Source organism: Protopterus annectens, chromosome 16.part0 (assembly GCF_019279795.1).
Source record: "Protopterus annectens isolate FY-2018-M chromosome 16.part0, PAN1.0, whole genome shotgun sequence".
NCBI lineage: Eukaryota > Metazoa > Chordata > Ceratodontiformes > Protopteridae > Protopterus > Protopterus annectens.
In genome coordinates, this window is record NC_056750.1 from 607,255,473 (window position 1) to 607,271,236 (window position 15,764).

Sequence of the window (15,764 nt, forward strand, 5' to 3'; positions counted from 1 at the left end):
TTGCCGACGTTCGATCATATGATGTCAACCATCTATGATTCGAACATCGGAACGGTCGCTCATCTAATATAGACCCATTGTACACTGAGAGCAGAAATGCTTTGTGAGATGATTTTGTGCTTCGCTGCTGTACATTTTATGCCTTTCTGTTAATTAGTATTTTGTGGTAAAAAAAGTAAAATACATTTTTGATTTAGAAGGCTTGAACAGTTATATAATTTTTGATTTAGAAGGCTTGAACAGATATATTAGAAATAGTGAGGTGACTAATGCTTTGGCAGTGCTCATACTAAAGAAAGGAGCTCAGCATTTGTGTTTTAATTTCAGTTTTTGCAGCTTTTCTGTAAAAATAAGATAGATGGAGACAGTAATATTATATTAATGGAACTAGACATGTTACAGCAATGATCACTGCAAAGCAGTGTATATATCTTGGTCTAAGTAGGTTTAACCTTCCCCTTTATTACAGAAAAAGCACCTATAGTTAAAGTGAATTGATTAGTCAAGTGTCTTAAGTATTATGCCTATTTGTATTGGTTTATAACAGTCACGGACTGACAGAGCACTTGTGCCCAAAATGTTTTTTTTTCTGGTTTAATAAACTGCTAGTAACTCGGGTGCTTACCATTTTATTGCTTTTTATAATTTTAATTATGCCCTTCTGTTGTTTATTTTTGTAGTGTTAAAGACAAAAATATAAGTGCATGTTGATAAAAAGACTTAATAGCATTCCAGTAACAGTCCTTTAAAATGTGTTTTTAGTACCTAGCGTTATGTATACCTGATTCTGTGTGGTCATTATAGCCGTGAATATGGATGAAACATACCTCTCAACGTTTTAGCACAGAAGTTAGGATCAAACCCAAAAATAATGTGGGCAGTAAGGCCCAAAGGGAAGATTTTTAAAAAATGCTCTTATAAACTAAGAAGTTGCTAGAATCAGTCTTTGCATTAGCATTTATTTTCTGAAGGATATGAAGTCAGAAACTCAAATGTCTGTCAATATCTAATGACTGCATTTCTCAGTGAATGGCCAGAAAACTACAAATTTTATGAGGAACAGGCAAAATCTGGGTGGTATGTAAAATTCCAGATGGTTGAGAGCCATACGATGAAATATTCCGAGAAGGGACTCCAGATCTGCCGATTGGCCTGGTAACAGGACCTTTCTAATACTTTTTTCCTTAGACTGTTATTCCACAAAAGAAAAGGAAATAGGCCAGGGAAAATGGAAGTGAGTGGCCATTGTCTGTTTGCCCATCCTGGGGGTGATGGTTTTGGTAAATTGCTTGAGTGACACCTAGGGTAGCTCCAGGAGTTACACCCATGAATCATAGACCTACTGAGCAGGTACTGCTCGGTGACAACTGATTCACATATACACAGAGGTATGCACACTTTCAGCAGGGCGGCTGCTATAATAGAACCTGAGTGAGCCATTGCATGGAGTAGGAACTCCAGCAGATGGGGCATAACAGAAAAAAGTGCTGATGTAGGTCTGTAGATGCCCTGTGTGATGCTCCAGGGACTGACTATCACCCCATTTGAATAAATGTTTTGGAAACAATTGCTGCCCAACAAAGAACAAATGGGACATTTAGGTTGCTGGTTGGGGGGTAAGGGGTGGAGGTGGCATCTGAGACTAAAAAAAAAAGTGGCTTTTCCTGGGTTCCGCCAGCACAGAAACTGTTGTGCTGATGGATGAATCCCTTGGCATTTTAGTATGAGCTTTTACCTTCTTAGCTTAACCAGCAGGTGTTGTCCTTATGCACCTTTGTGTACGCCTGTCCCTTATGTTCACAGACTGCATTTTACAGAGCGGCAGTACTTAGTCTGTAGCAGCAGAGCACCTGGTGTTTTTTTGTTACAGAGCTCTGATTTTGTGTCGAACCCAGTTCTTCTGTTGATTTAGTTAATAGCTGAAGACGAGGAAGTGAAGCAAGGGAGGACTAAAAAGTGTTGGCCTTGAAGATGGAAGAAGAGTTTTAGGAGCCCTGAATTGGGCTAGATTTTGCAGAGCACTGGTTAGAAGATACAGGAAAGAGGTGATGTTGATAAAAGGTTCAGAAGTAGGGACAAAGAAGTAAAGAAAATCTATATTGATAGGGGAATTATAAACTTCCAGCAGTAAATTGGTAGGCACTTACTGACAAGGTAAAGAGGTGATGGTTACAGTTCTGCTGGAAGCCAGATCTGAATAGAAGGTGAAGACCATGGCTAGGAGACCTGTATTCTTTGGCATGTACTTTGATAGTTGTAGAACTGCAAGGGATCTTACAGCCCAAATCCACATCCTTTTTGGTCACCAAGAGGAAGAGGAGGATGCGTCTTAGTCTTTCTTCTTTGAATTTAGTTAACAGATTTGAAACCAGATAGAAAGAATGAAAAGTGCACTTGATCTTTCCTGCCATAGAAGGGATAATGCATCCATCCTCAGCTCCAAGTTGCTCTCTGAACCAAGTAGAACTGGTTGAGAGTCACAGTCTTCCATGTGGTGAAGAGGTGAAATTGTACCATGCCCGTGTGCCCCCAAGAGAGGGGAGCAGGCCATACTTCTTCACACCTCCCCGTCCCTTCCCATGCTTAGCTTCCTCCAGGGTTGTGACCCCTTATTAAACCCCATTCACATTTGTCATAGTCAGGACTTCATTCATCTGCACCATGAAGTCAGACTTTGGAATGGTAAAGATATTGGAATAGAGCCTGGACAAACTTCAAAACAAAAAATTATAGATACGGATGAGAAATATCCTAAAGGCTTTCAGCCACTCTGTCAGCCTGGCTGGTATTGTCAGTTTATATGGGAAAAACCAGAGTTGGTCCAGAGAACCATTTACTGAATGAATGTACAGAATTCTGCTTTGCAGCCTGATTTCAGAATTCTGGGATTAGCCCAGTTCTCAAGCTGTATGAGTAAATGTGTATGAGCCTTCCCTGATCGTAATGTTGGAAGAAACTGCCTGCATTGACCTTTTTCATGGTCAGTCAGGCTACTGATGGTATATACACTGGTCCCTTTCATCTTAGACAAATATCTGCACCTTCTTTAGATGCTGTGTATGTGAGCCTGCTAAGCCAGTGTTCCAGATGAACCTGTTTGAGGTGACTTTTAGTATTGTTGCATCACCTTGTTTGAATTGGCTAACGGTTAATAGGTGACCAAGTTCAGTGTAAGGGAATTAGTTTTATCTTTGTCTTCATGAACTGTGCAGTCCCATTGATGTCCTTCAAGGATGCATCTGCAGTCCTAACATATGGGTTGTCCTGCCTCAGGCAGCCCTTCGGTCGGCCAGATTCCAAAGTCTGGGTCTGGCCTCGGCTGATATCGCACTTCACCCGACATCATAGCTGCTGTGAATTGGGTATAAAGGCATCAGCCAACGCCATTTTCCTCAGTCTTTCTTGCCGCGCGGTGCCCAAAGCAGAAGCTGTTCGCAAGTGCCGGTCGGTCAGATCCAGAGATTTCTACTACCGAAGACTTCTAAAAAGCTAAGTACCCCGTTGGGGACTCTTTCTTGCCTCAGCCGATGTCAGAAAAAGTAAATAATTGTTTAACTTGTGGGAAACAAATACCTCATAAGGATTTCCACTCTTACTGCCTTCCTTGCTTAGGCCCAGACCACGACGTATCAGCTTGTCTAGCCTGTGCTTCCTTCAACCGACGGACACTTAGACGTCGGTCAGAGTTTGCAGAGGAGTTTTTTGGTCCCGCTTTTGCTTACAAAATGCCGTCGGAGACCCCAACTTCACAATTAACTAAAAAGCGTAAGGAAAAGGACCGACACTCGCGGTCCGCGGTTTCGGCCGAAACCACGGTTAAGCCAACCGCGAGTGTCTCTGTTTTGGCCGAAACCGAGTCCTCGGTTCTTCCTTCGGCCGAAAGCTTGCCTACGATAGCCGAGGCCTCACACAGCATGGCTGAATCCGCTTCTGAACTTACCCCTGCTGTAGCAGGCTCCCAGGATTTATCAGAGACTATTCCTTTAGACATATCTACTCCTGCACGTGGAGCTGCTAGGCCCCCTGCATCTATGTCTATCAAGGCTTTTTCTAGGGCTAAAGCAGCTAAATGTTCTAAGGCCTTGCCTGCTAAAACCCCCTCACACAGGCCTACCTCCAGTTCCCAAATGCTCAGCTTGGCTGAGGATCTCATTTCTTTGATCAGGGGATCCCAACCTCACCCAGACAGGGCCTCTCAACCTCCAGAGAAGAGGCCTAGAGCAGAGCCCCCGGATCCTGTTTCTACAGACTACTCCTCGGATGATTCAGAAAACTCAGGTCCTCCAGAAGGCCCATATTCTCCTTATGAGGATTCTGATGCAGAAGACTCCATTCCTTCTGCCTCTCCTCCTGAGGAATTTTCTTTTGGGGAAACCTTACATGCTATGAGAGAGCATTTTCAATGGCAGGGCCAGGATTTTTCAGATTCAAGGAAAAGGCTAAGGACCTTTTTACATTTACCACAGCATAGGCCTTTAGCCATTCCTCCAGTTCTTACAGTTGTTGATGATGCTTATAATGATGCCTGTACTGCCCCTGACTCTCTTCCCCCGGCCCCTGCCAAGCCCGACAGATATTACAGGGTCCCGGACACACACTTTCACTTGTATAAGGCTCCTATTGCAGATCTTGAAACCATTTCACAGGGCCCCAAAGCTGTAGCAGCTGCCTCTGCCAAAAACCCCCTCCCCTCTGAAAGAGAATCTAGAGCATTAGAGAGATGGGGTAAAAAAGTTTGTACTTCTGCTACTCTTTCGGCTAGGGCCTTAAACTGTCAATTCCACATGATTCAGTATCAGGAATTTTTGTTAGACCAGCTAAATAAAAAACTGTCCTCTCCTGAACCTATAGACCGTAAGTCCCTTCAGGATTTGGTACATAACACTCAGCAGGTCAGTAATCATTCCTTAAAATGCGGCTATGATGCACTGGAGGCTTCCTTTAGATCAGCAATGACTGGAACAGTGATTAGAAGGCATGCCTGGTTAAAAGAGAAATCCTTACCAGACCATGTAAAGTCAAAGCTGCTAGATGCTCCCATGGAGAAACAAAGTTTGTTTGGCTCCCCTGCACAGCAAGTGCTAAAGAAGGTGGAAGAAAAAGCAAAATCTGTCCAAACAGTCAAGGATTTCTTACAGGTCCAGCCTCTGAGGTTTAGTAGAAATTGGACTTCGAAGAACTGGTCCTTTCCAGACACCTCCAGAGCACAGAGAGGCAGAAATAGGCGCCCAAGAGGCAGAGGTCAATCCAGAGGTGCCTACAGGGGACGTCAGTGGCAGCCTAACAACCAGAGAAGTACTGCCACAGATTCAGCTACGACCACCACCACAGGACAGACACAATGACTTGACTCTGATACCGTCTACCAGGGAACAACTGCAAGCACCCTTAGGCGGAAAGCTTGCCTTATTTTCCGTAAACTGGCATTACATTACAGGAGACAAATGGATTTTACAGACAATAGACAAAGGCTACAGGTTTCACTTCCACACTCTACCAAAAAAGAGAGGAATGCCAAACCTACCACCAAACCAAAAAGCAAACGCTCTAGCACAAATCAATCACCTACTAAGGATGAGAGCTATAGAAAAGGTACCGCCTATGGAACAAGGGCAAGGATTTTACTCCAGACTTTTCCTGGTACCAAGGAAGGAAAACCAATGGAGACCTATTCTCGACCTGTCCGCTCTAAACACATATCTCATTGTTCCAAAATTCAAAATGCTGACCCTACAGCAACTTCTTCCCATGCTGGGCAAGGAGTCTTGGCTGGTGACTCTAGATCTCAAGGAGGCATACCTGCACGTCCCTATATGACCAGATTGCAGAAGATACCTCAGATTTCTTGCAGGATCAGAGCATTATCAATTCTCAGCATTGCCTTTTGGCTTATCTACTGCGCCCAGAGTATTCACGAAATGCCTGGCATCAGTAATTGCTCATTGCAGGCTTCAGGGAATTCAAATTTATCCATACCTGGACGACTGCCTGATACAAGCGGACAACAAGACCAAATTAACAAAAGATTTGGAAAAGGTTATACAACTACTACAAGCCCTGGGATACACAGTCAACATGAAAAAGTCAAGGCTGGTACCATCCCAAAGGATAACATTCTTGGCTGCAGAACTGGACACATCAAATCAAATGGCATTTCTCACAGCAGAAAAGCAAAAGCAACTACCACTCTATTTCATGGCATTAACAACGCAGAACCAGCTTACAGCAAGGAAAGTCCTGCAAGCCTTGGGATACATGGCATCCTGCATAATATTGATTCCACACGCCAGGCTACATATGAGGAAGTTGCAATGGTACCTAAGGAATGTATGGTCTCAACACAAGCACAGTCTAGAAGCCCACATTCCAATAATTCCATGCCTGAAACAAGAATTCCTGTGGTGGGCTCAGGCCTGTCAGTTGAACAGAGGTCTGCCCTTCCACAAACCTCACCCAAGCCAGACTATCACCACGGATGCCTCAGACCTAGGCTGGGGGGCACACATGGTGGACAAGTGTATACAAGGCCTATGGACACAAGACCAGCTGAATCTACATATAAATCAAAAAGAGATGCTGGCGGTGAAACAGGCACTTCAGACATTCAGGCCTTTTCTTCAACAAGGTCATTTGCTGATAAGGACGGACAACACCACAGTCATGTGGTATATCAACAAACAGGGAGGCACACACTCATATCCTCTATGCCGGATGGCAATGGACCTGTGGAATGTGGCCCTGAGCCACAACATTCAACTCCAGGCCAAATTTGTGCCAGGAAAAGAAAATTCACTAGCAGACATCTTAAGCAGAACTACCACGGATGCCCACGAATGGATGCTACATCCAGACATCTTCAAAACCATTACAAAGAAATGGGGACTACCAGAAATAGACCTGTTCGCATCCCCACACAACCACCAATTGAGGAAATTCTGCACAAGGACATACCATCCACTGGCTTGGAAGGTGGACTCCCTATCCTTCAGTTGGGAAAACCTGACGGCATATGCATTCCCACCTCTTCCTTTGATGCACAAAGTGCTACTGAAGATCAAAGAAGATCACCCAAGGATCATCCTGATAGCTCCAGACTGGCCGAGGCAGCATTGGTACCCGCTACTGAGGAGTATGTCTCGGACACGCATGGCCTCTACCTCTAGTTCCTTTACTACTAACACAGAACAACTACAAGATCCTTCATCCAAACTTGAAAACACTACAGCTAGCTGCTTGGAATATTACATAAAGCAAAATAACCCAGACTTATCTCAAAGGATTAAAGACATTATCCTGGAGGCTCGCAGACCCTCCACAAGGAAGACTTATTCAGCCAAATGGAAAAGATACCTCATTTGGAGTGCAGCAAAAGGAGAAAATGTATCATTAGCAAACATAGCTAACATCCTGGAATACTTAGCAGAACTTTTCCACAATGGCCTGTCTTACTCCTCCATTAAGATTCATGCATCAGCAATTTCAGCAGAATACAACACAGATCCTCCAGTCTTCTCTCATCCTCTACTCAGGCAGTTTCTGAGAGGAATTAAAAATGTAAAACCTCCAAGGAAGCCACCTTTGCCAACATGGGACCTTAACTTTGTGCTGGAAAAGTTAACACTTCCCCCTTTCGAACCAGCAGCAACAGCAGAATTACAGTTCTTATCTTGGAAAACTGCTTTCCTGCTTGCAATCACTTCAGCAAGAAGGGTTTCTGAATTACAGGCATTAATGGCAGTACAGCCCTTCCTCGACTTCCATCAGGATAGAGTGTCCTTGAGAACTAATCCTACTTTTATGCCAAAAGTGGTCTCCAGGGTATCATTGAACCAGGCAATCCACCTACCAACATTCTTCCCCAACCCACAAAACAGGGGGGAAAGACTGCTACATACATTGGATGTACACAGGCAATTGCGCTATTATCTGGACAGAACCAAAACCAACAGAAAGACTGACCAGCTTCTGGTAGCATACGCATCAGGAATGGAAGGAAAAGCAATTTCAAAACAGACAATCTCAAAATGGATAGGAAATTGCATTAGATTTTGTTACTCTTTTCATGGAAAGACAACTCCAGAAAATATAAGACCTCACCCCACAAGGGCTACAGCCACTACTATAGCTTTCCTACGAGGAGTGGTTACCAAAGACATTTTAGAAGCTGCTACTTGGAGCTCCATGCATACATTTGCCAAGCATTATAATCTACCTTTATACTCCAGATCCCGAGCAGGTTTTGCAACTGCTGTTTTGCAAGGGATCTTAACTACACCATAATCATCTTAGTGCCTCCTCCCCCAGTTTGGCTGTGGTATTCTACCCATATGTTAGGACTGCAGATGCATCCTTGAAGGACATAGTACAGTTTTGTACCTACCATAAATGTAGATGTCCGAGAGGTATGCATCTGCAGTCAGGATTACCCACCCTCCTTCCCCTCTGTGGTACTCCTAGGGTATTTGCCCATCTTGTAGCTAGCTCAGGGAATCTATTATGGTGTATTTGTTTGTATATATGTATATACATGTTTATATTGTTTGCTCTCTACTGTTTGGAACCATTTGCATTTATCCAAATTTAGCCTTCCTAGAGGGCACCTGGCATCTGGGGCAAGAAACACTGAGGAAAATGGCGTCGGCTGATGCCTTTATACCCAATTCACAGCAGCTATGACATCGGGTGAAGTGCGACATCAGCCGAGGCCAGACCCAGACTTTGGAATCCGGCCGACCGAAGGGCTGCCTGAGGCAGGACAACCCATATGTTAGGACTGCAGATGCATACCTCTCGGACATCTACATTTATGGTAGGTACAAAACTGTACTTTCTTTCTTCTCCTGGCTTTCAGTACTCTTCCTCAGTTCACACTCACCTTGTTGTTTTTTGTTTTGCTGAACATTTCTCAATAATAGTAAACTTTATGTCAACATAGTTTCCTTTGGTGAGGCCTGGCTTGTGCTACAATTTGTCCAAAAATGCACTGCTCAGCCCCAGACAGTTGATGATATTGGATAGCAGCATCCTGGGTTGCAGGTCAGCTGCATGTAAATTCAGGGACATTACATTCAAAGTCGGTATTAAATTGCTATTCTGTGTTATTTTGTATTATTTGCTGTATTCATACCTTGTCTGATATAAGGCATTTTTGCATCATGTATGATGTATTCTTTTTTTTTTTTTTTTGGGGGGGGGGGTTAACATTTCAGAAGTTTGTAAATGTTTTCATTATTTTTAGTGTAATTTTTTTTTGTAGGGAGAATATAAAACATACTTATCTGTTATCTGATCATTGCACATTATTTTCTGTAATGAAATCTGTGAACTTTACTCTGCAGTTACCCTATACAGGGGTATATTGTTACTGTTGTGAAGGTGTGTCATTTGTAATTTAGATCTGCATATTGTTTTTGCAGTTGTTGCTAATAGGTTAGAGAATGTTGTTCTCCACCTTGCCCATGCTCCAGATCTCTCCGCTATCCCTGATTCTGGCATAATATTTTGCTGTGTGTTTCCTAAAATCAGTGGTTTCTTGATATAAGATATTGGGTTTCAATCAATGCATAATAGAAATGTTAGAGTTAGACAAATTTTACTACAGAAAATGTAACTTAATTCAGATTGTCAACTATCTAAATCTACAGCACCAGCGTTTAAAATGTGGCCATAATTGTGCCTTTGTTCCTGAGGAGTTTTGGCTGTGAACCTGATTTTGGACATAGAGTTTGAGAGCTGTGCTATCATCCCTCTCTCACAAAGCTAGGGCTGTTTTTTTTTTTAAATAGGGTTAGGCCTTAAGTGGGCGGTCACAGTGGTGCAGCGGTTAGCATTGTCGCCTCACAGCAAGAGGTTCTCCGGTTCAATCCTCGGCTGGGCTGCCTTCTGTGCGGAGTCTGCATGTCCTCCCTGTGGTCGCGTGGGTTTCCTCCGGGTTCTCCGGTTTCCTCCCACATCCCAAACACATGCTGTAGGTGGATTGGACACTCTAAATTGGCCTGGGCATGAGTGCGCGTGTGTGTGTGTGTGCCTTCCGTGGAAGGCTATGTTTCGGGCTGGCAACTTAACACCGTAAAACTCTACAGCCAATCATGAGTGGACAGGTGATCTGCTGTGGCGACCCCTAACCGGGAAAAGCCGACAGAAGAAGAATAAGAAGGGTTAGGTCTTAAGTGCGAAAATTACAACAGTTTTTGTCACTACACCAGCAAAAGCATATAGAAAATCTTTCTGTTACTCTTTTTGATATTCTCTCTCAAACCACTGTTGACTGGAGATCTAAATGTTACCAATTAAAGTGAAAAACAATTAAAGGCAGAGGGCTGTGGAGCAGAAACTTTCACTGAGACCTTCCAGAAGATGTCTCGTCTCATATGCAGTAAATTATCTGAACTGAGATCATAGGTGGCTCAGTTCTGGCCAAAACTACAAGTGGTAGGGGGACGCTGGTTGGTCATAGGTTCCACATTAAACCAGATAGGTGCCTATTAACTACCCCTGTACCAGTGCTACCCCAGTAAATTCAGCTGTCAATCATAGCAACACCATGGAAGAGTCATCTGTTGTAAGGTGTTGTGGTGCATTTGTGTTCTCTTTATTGGTATCCCGTTGCCAATTGTGACTATGGAACATTGGCATATAACCGGAGCTCGACCATTTCCTTGTCATCTTAAGAAGACCCACCCACCCTTCCATCCCTTTTTCAACCAAGCTCCTCAGATTAGCTTTAACCAGAGCATAGTCAGATCTCCTGGCGTCTCTTGAGCAGCCAGACTGGTTCAACCTGTCTCTACTCTTTGGAAAAGGTTACACTCTCTCATATTAGTTTAATTGTTTTCAGGTCTTCCCTGACCTGAGCTTCAGCACAGTCAGAGGATTCACAGACAGCCTGTCAACTGACTGCCAAACAGATAACCCATTTGCCTTTGGGTTGCTTTCTCACTGGTCCTGTAGTATGGTATCACCTGTTTGCTAATTGGAAGATTAGCATAGGGAACTTTTTGGTTCATCTAGTACAGGGGTGGGCAATTAATTTGTCCAAGGAGCCACATGAGAAACTGGAACTGTTTTGGATGGCTGGACCAAAAGGCTGAACTCACTTCTGCTCTACATTCATTTTCTCTTTATAAAAAGCAGTAAATTGTATGGTTTTGATTAGCTGCTGCTGGTAGATGTTTCAAAGAGCAGCATTAAATTAACTTTATACAAAAAAGGAGTAAGACTGTATTGCAATTTGTTTGTAGCCTTCATTTGCAGTTTTTCAAATTTTTTTTTTAGTCAGTGAGAGAAATCTAGTCTGTCATGGGCTTGAACAGGTGCACTGAATTCAGGTTGAATGTCTGAGGTGGATATGCAAAGGACAGCTGATAGGTGATCATCAGTGAGAGAGGATCTGTATCTGGATTTATTAAAGCTGTCACTGAGAATGTTTGTTCACATATGCAGATAGATCCAAAGAGAACCAGCATCTTCTGAGCAGGCCTCCTCAGGCTTGGAAAGTTTTCTTCTTTGAAAGAAGAATAAAACTCCAGCAGTGATACTGACAACGTGCTCTGCCAGTAGTGTTTCAGACTGCAGGTCAATGAGTTCAAGCTGAACATCACTGGGTGCGTTATTCCACACTGCAAGCAAAGGGAGAAGCAGTCATGTGCATTTCACTCTCACCTGTTTTGAAGTCTTCAAATCACTTTGTAAACTCACCATACAGTGCTCCTAACATGGATGGGTACCAGCGGAGGTGATCACCTGATTGTGTGACTTCTTTCACTGCTGGCATGTGGGTGAAAATGTTGCTCTCCAGATGGCTTGAAAGAAACTGCAATTTTCTCATGAAAACCTTCACCAGGCTGTACATTTCATGTACAAAGAGGCCCTTGCCTTTCAGTTTGGTATTTTAGTGCAGTCACATCAATGGCAAATGTAAGATCTGCCAGCCATTCGGCATCTGAGAGATGTAGGGTGTCTTAGCCTTTCTTCTCACAAAACTCTCAGCTCTGCTCTCAGGTCGCATACGCTTTAGGCTGAGTCATCTGACAGCTGTGTGGTAGCCTATGCCATCACATTCAGTTTCATGCTCCTCCAAACTGCAACAAACAGTCTGTGATACAATGCTTTTGCCCTGATGAAGTTAACTATTTTAGTTACAACATCAATAACATAGTTCATTTTTAACACAGACTTACACAACACCTCCTGATGTATAATACAATGCAAAAATACCAATTTCTGTTCTGGGGTCATTTCAGTCACTTTATCTTGCAAACGTTTCAAAATCCGACATTTTTTCCTATTCGATTTGGACAACCATTGGTTGTAACACCTGCCAGTTTGTACCATTTCAGTCCCAGCTTGTCTAAGCATGCATTTACCTCCATGAACAATATGCTCTCTGTTGTCATCCCTTTCACTGACCGCATTGCTGCCAGCTCCTGCATAATCTCAAAGTTTTTCATTATCCCACATACAAAGATGAGTAACTGGTTTGTGTCATGGACATCACAGCTCTCATTCAGAGCCAAGGAGAAAATTTCAAAATTGTCTGCTTCGTTTAGCAGCTGAAGCTCCAGACTTCCTGCAGTGTTCTTGATCTTTCACATTATGGTTCGCCTGGAGGGGGGCACATTTTCAAGTGCTTCTTTTTTTCTTAGGCATATTAGTGCTGTAGCATCCACCAAACACTCTTTGCTGAACTCCATCACAGAATGGCTTACTTCTGTTTGCAGTTTTGTGAGATATCACAAAGCCGGTCTTGACTGCTCCATCCCTGGATGTGTAAATCTTGGTAAAAAGTCCTTGTTGCTTTTCCAGCTTAGCTAGCAAAGCTTCAGATGTCCACGCCCGCTCTGCATCACTCAAGTTGTTATAGTTCTCTACTTGTTTATTCTAGTAATGGTGATTCAGATTGTAAAACTTAAACACATCAACCTGTTCTCCACAAACTAAGTGCACAGTTTTACCTTTGACTTCAGAAAATAAATATGTAAAAGTCCATGTCTTGTTAAAAACTCTACATTCTTTATCAATCTTTCTTTTTTTTCATGTGAGCTGACATTTTATGAGGGCTAACAGCTGCTAAAATATTCTACACTTTTTAATCTGCTCTTGTCCGAGCAAAGTGTGCAGCCCTGTAAATAATTATATTATGATAATAATTAATATGTAACTTAATGTCCCAATAAAGTACACAAAAGTCCTCTTGGAGTAACAATCCCTGGACTAAATCATAACATGCATGCTGTTCCAAAACATATGAAGTTTCTTTCTCTGCCCAATCAGAAACCTTTAGAGAGAATTGTGGAGGGGGGATAGTCAGATAAATTGTTCTGTGTAACTCACTAATATGCCACTTTTAAAACTGAACATAGTGATTTTTCACCTGTCAGGGTGATATTACTGTCCAGAGATAGAGCAGGATTTATCCTGGCTGCCTCGCAGTGTATCCTACAAGCCATCTGCCTGCCCATTACTTGTGGTAGGAATACTTTGCATTGTAATTTCCTAGTCATTTAATGAATTCCTACAGCAGTATCTTTATGGTGAGCATACTACAGCTGCATGAGTTTACTTATCATAACATTAGATGTCAATGTTATATGATCATTACTTCCAGCAGTCTTCCCTCCTTTCCCCTTCAGCCACTTGGCCTTTCCACGTGTTGCTTCTAGTTAACATTGTACAAGTTACAGGTAAGAATTGATGTAGTCATTGTACAGCAGAAGGTTAAGCCATAGTGTGTGATATATTTGTTGATAACCATTTGTAATGTCAGGACCTACTGGCTTATAACATTCAAAGTTTCAACAATGGTAAGCATATCGACCTACCTTCCCTTTTCTCTGACCTAATTTGTAGCATCAATGAACCAGCCCAATGATGCACCCCTCACAACTCTCATAACTTTGCTAATTTACTCCCTTCTCCCACCCTCTTTTTCTATTCCTTCTGTCTTCATTCTGCAGATTAACTATGCTTTTCTTTAAAAAAAAAAAACATAGTACAGTAGAGAGTCGATTATCCAAACTAATTGGGACCTAGGGTAGTTTGGGTAATCAAACTCTCTGGATAATCAAACATATAATCGAACCGGATAAAACACTTCTAAAAAATGCTTTTGATGAACAATAAACAATAAAAAGAAAACATGTTTGCTGTAAGTACAAAACTGTGACGTATATTATTGTAGTAAAATATTTATCAAACTGTTCGGATAATCAAACATATAATTGAGCCCGATAAAAAAACTTCTAAAAATGTTTTTGATTAACATTAAACAAAAAAAAAAAAATAAAACAAATTTACTGTAAGTACGAAATGGTACAGTATATGGCTAGGCTTACAATGGCCCAAAAGGGTAGTTGGCCTAGTACTGTACTAATTTATGAACCTATTGTATTTGGATTTAATTTAAAACGTATTGCAAATTTTGTAGCACAAACAGTGATAGACATTTGCTAAACAAAGCAAAACAGTTTCACAATGAAAACAGATTTGGCATTAAAACTTCTCTGCCCTTGAAACTCACTTTCATTGAACAGAATTGAAACGTAGATTCAAATAAAATGCATCTGGCCAGTGGGGGAGAAAGTTTACATTTAGGCTGTTTTTCAGTCGTAGGCCCCTTGCACATTTTTAGGACCAGGCATACATGAATACACCTTCCTGATTGTATTAAATTATGTGCCTTGTATAATACAGCACCAATTTAGAGCGTGTTTTAAATTTGTAGTTTCGAACATTTTTCCAGTAAAGAATGAAACAAAATGTATGAACCAAGAATGAACAAAATGTCCAGTTCAGAACATTTCATCAGCAAAAGTCTACTGAAACATTTGTCATTGCAGTCAACTAGTATCAGTCAATGCACAATCTCTATGGAAGTAAATGTCATCTGAATAATCCAATATTAGAGATCTTGACCCAGGTCTGGTCTAGTACTTCTGCTCTCTTTCTTTCTTTCTTTATCTCTCTCTCTCTCTCTCTCTCTCTCTTTCTTTCTTTCTCATTAGATGACTCAGTATTGGTTGACACCTTCCCCCTACTCAGTGTGATTAGCTGTCTGTCAGAAATCCCCATTAGTTAAATTCAGAGCTACAGCTAACCTCCTTTCGGCTCTTTCTGTATTTTAATAGTATTTTCTTATTGTTTTTTTCACATTGGGATTTTTGGTATGGAAATGTTGTAAGAGTTTAAACTTTGCGCTTGCCATAGTTTGTAATGTTCTCTCAAGAAGTCTGAAGGATAGGCAAAAGTACATACCATTCAAATAATTATACAAAAAAAGATTCCTTTTACCTTCATTGGTTTGCTTGCACTTTTGTTTTTTAGTTATTACTATTGTTCTTTCTCAGGTGTGGGAGAACTACGATTATACCAGTATCAAAGTGAGGTCATTGTCACAGACGTGGCACCATACACCATGACAGCACTGTACTGCATGACAGAACATTGTTAGACTCCTATTGCTCCAGCATTGTTTTATGAAGACATATGTGGTCACTGAAATATAATTGTTGAAACAGAAGACTCGTACAATGCATACGCTGTCCACAAAAGAGATGACGAGGGTGATTGCTGAAGAGCTGCTTACAGGTGCTGCACCTTTTATCTTTCACAGTATAGTCTGAAAGATAGCCTGATTCGCATATGTCATAGTTGCAGTGGTGGCAGAGTCTCTAAATTGGTACTCTTGAGTAGTTTCCATAGTAACTGACTGAAGAGGAAGCCACATATTTTATTACCAGTAGACAGTCACCCTTAGTCATGAGCCA

The 15,764-nt window shown here is 41.9% G+C and overlaps 1 protein-coding gene across 1 annotated transcript in view; it reads left to right on the forward strand.

Annotated features, from left to right (window-relative positions):
- Positions 1-15,764, forward strand: part of FAM102A (family with sequence similarity 102 member A) — a 770,447-nt gene that overhangs the window by 682,064 nt on the left and 72,619 nt on the right. The gene's annotated exons all lie outside the window — the stretch shown is intronic.